Source organism: Schistocerca americana, unplaced genomic scaffold, assembly GCF_021461395.2.
Source record: "Schistocerca americana isolate TAMUIC-IGC-003095 unplaced genomic scaffold, iqSchAmer2.1 HiC_scaffold_59, whole genome shotgun sequence".
NCBI classification, from domain to species: domain Eukaryota; kingdom Metazoa; phylum Arthropoda; class Insecta; order Orthoptera; family Acrididae; genus Schistocerca; species Schistocerca americana.
In genome coordinates this window covers 1714303-1716497 of record NW_025726335.1, presented here as the reverse complement: position 1 = coordinate 1716497, position 2195 = coordinate 1714303, and positions in this window count along the sequence as shown.

The following is a 2195-nucleotide window of genomic DNA, read 5'->3' as shown; positions in this document are numbered from 1 at the left end:
CCACTTGTACTTATGTCGGCACTGTGCCTTTTGTATTAAATTCGGATGCAATTTCTGTGTTTCATCGTCAATAAGAAGGTCCAAGGGATACAGTAAAATTGAAGTGAAGCATCGGAATTTAAAACTGGACTCACTGGAGAGGTTCAAATCATAGAAAGTTAGAATGTCAGTCCTCTTGTACTTAAGTCGGCACTGTGCCTTTTGTATTAAATTCGGATGCAATTTCTGTGTTTCATCGTCAATAAGAAGGTCCAAGGGTTACAGTAAACCTGAAGTGAAGCATCGGAATTTAAAACTGGACTCACAGGAGAGGTTCAAATCATAGAAAGTTAGAGTGTCAGTCCTCTTGTACGTAAGTCGGCATTGTGCCTTTTGTATTAAATTCGGATGCAGTTTCTGTGTTTCATCGTCTATAAGAAGGTCCAAGGGATACAGTAAACCTGAAGTGAAGCATCGGAATCTACAACTGGACCCACAGGAGAGGTTCAAATCATAGAAAGTTAGAGTGTCAGTCCTCTTGTACTTAAGTCGGCATTGTGCCTTTTGTATTAAGTTCGGATGCAATTTCTGTGTTTCATCGTCAATAAGAAGGTCCAAGGGATGCAGAAAACCTGAAGTGAAACCTCGGAATCTAAAACTGGAATCACAAGAGAGGTTCAAATCATAGAAAGTTAGAGTGTCAGTCCACTTGTACTAAAGTCGGCACTGTGCCTTTTGTATTAAATTCGGATGCAATTTCTGTGTTTCATCGTCAATAAGAAGGTCCAAGGGATACAGTTAAATTGAAGTGAAGCATCGGAAATTAAAACTGGACTCACTGGAGAGGTTCAAATCATTGAAAGTTAGAATGTCAGTCCTCTTGTACTTAAGTCGGCACTGTGCCTTTTGCATTAAATTCGGATGCAATTTCTGTGTTTCATCGTCAATAAGAAGGTCCAAGAGTTACAGTAAACCTGAAGTGAAGCATCGGAATTTAAAACTGGACTCACAGGAGTGGTTCAAATCATAGAAAGTTAGAGTGTCAGTCCTCTTGTACTTAAGTCGGCATTCTGCCTTTTGTATTAAATTCGTATGCAATCTCTGTGTTTCATTGTCAATGAGAATGTCCAAGGGATACAGTAATACTAAAGCGAAGCATCGAAATCTACAACTGGACCCACAGCAGAGGTTCAAATCATAGAAAGTTAGAGTGTCAGTCCTCTTGTCCTTAAGTCGGCATTGTGCCTTTTGTATTAAGTTCGGATGCAATTTCTGTGTTTCATCGTCAACAAGAAGGTCCAAGGGATACAGAAAACCTGAAGTGAAGCATCGGAATCTATTACTGGAATCACAGGAGAGGTTCAAATCATAGAAAGTTAGAGTGTCAGTCCTCTTGTACTTAAGTCTGCACTGTGCCTTTTGTATTAAATTCGGATGCAATTTCTGTGTTTCATAGTCAATAAGAAGGTCTAAGGGATACAGTAAAATTGAAGTGAAGCATCGGAATTTAAAACTGGACTCACAGGAGAGGTTCAAATCATAGAAAGTTAGAGTGTCAGTCCTCTTGTACTTAAGTCGGCATTGTGCCCTTTGTGTTAAATTCGGATGCAATTTCTGTGTTTCATCGGCAATAAGAAGGTCCAAGGGATACAGTAAACCTGAAGTGAAGCATCGGAATCTAAAACTGGACTCACAGGAGTGGTTCAAATCATAGAAAGTTAGAGTGTCAGTCCTCTTGTACTTAAGTCGGCATTGTGCCTTTTGTATTAAATTCGGATGCAATTTCTGTGTTTCATTGTCAATGAGAACGTCCAAGGGATAAAGTAAACCTAAAGTGAAGTATCGGAATCTACAACTGGACCCACAGGAGAGGTTCAAATCATAGAAAGTTAGAGTGTCAGTCCTCTTTTACTTAAGTTGGCATTGTGCCTTTTGTATTAAGTTCGGATGTAATTTCTGTGTTTCATCGTTTATAAGGAGGTCCAAGGAATACAGTAAACCTGAAGTGAAGCATCAGAATCTAAAACGGGACTCACAGCAGTGGTTCAAATCATAGAAAATTAGAGTGTCAGTCCTCTTGTACTTATGTCGGCATTGTGCCTTTTGTATTGAATTCGGATGCAATTTCTGTGTTTCATCGTCAATAAGAAGGTCCAAGGGATACAGAAAACCTGAAGTGAAACATCGGAATCTAAAACTGGAATCACAAGAGAGGT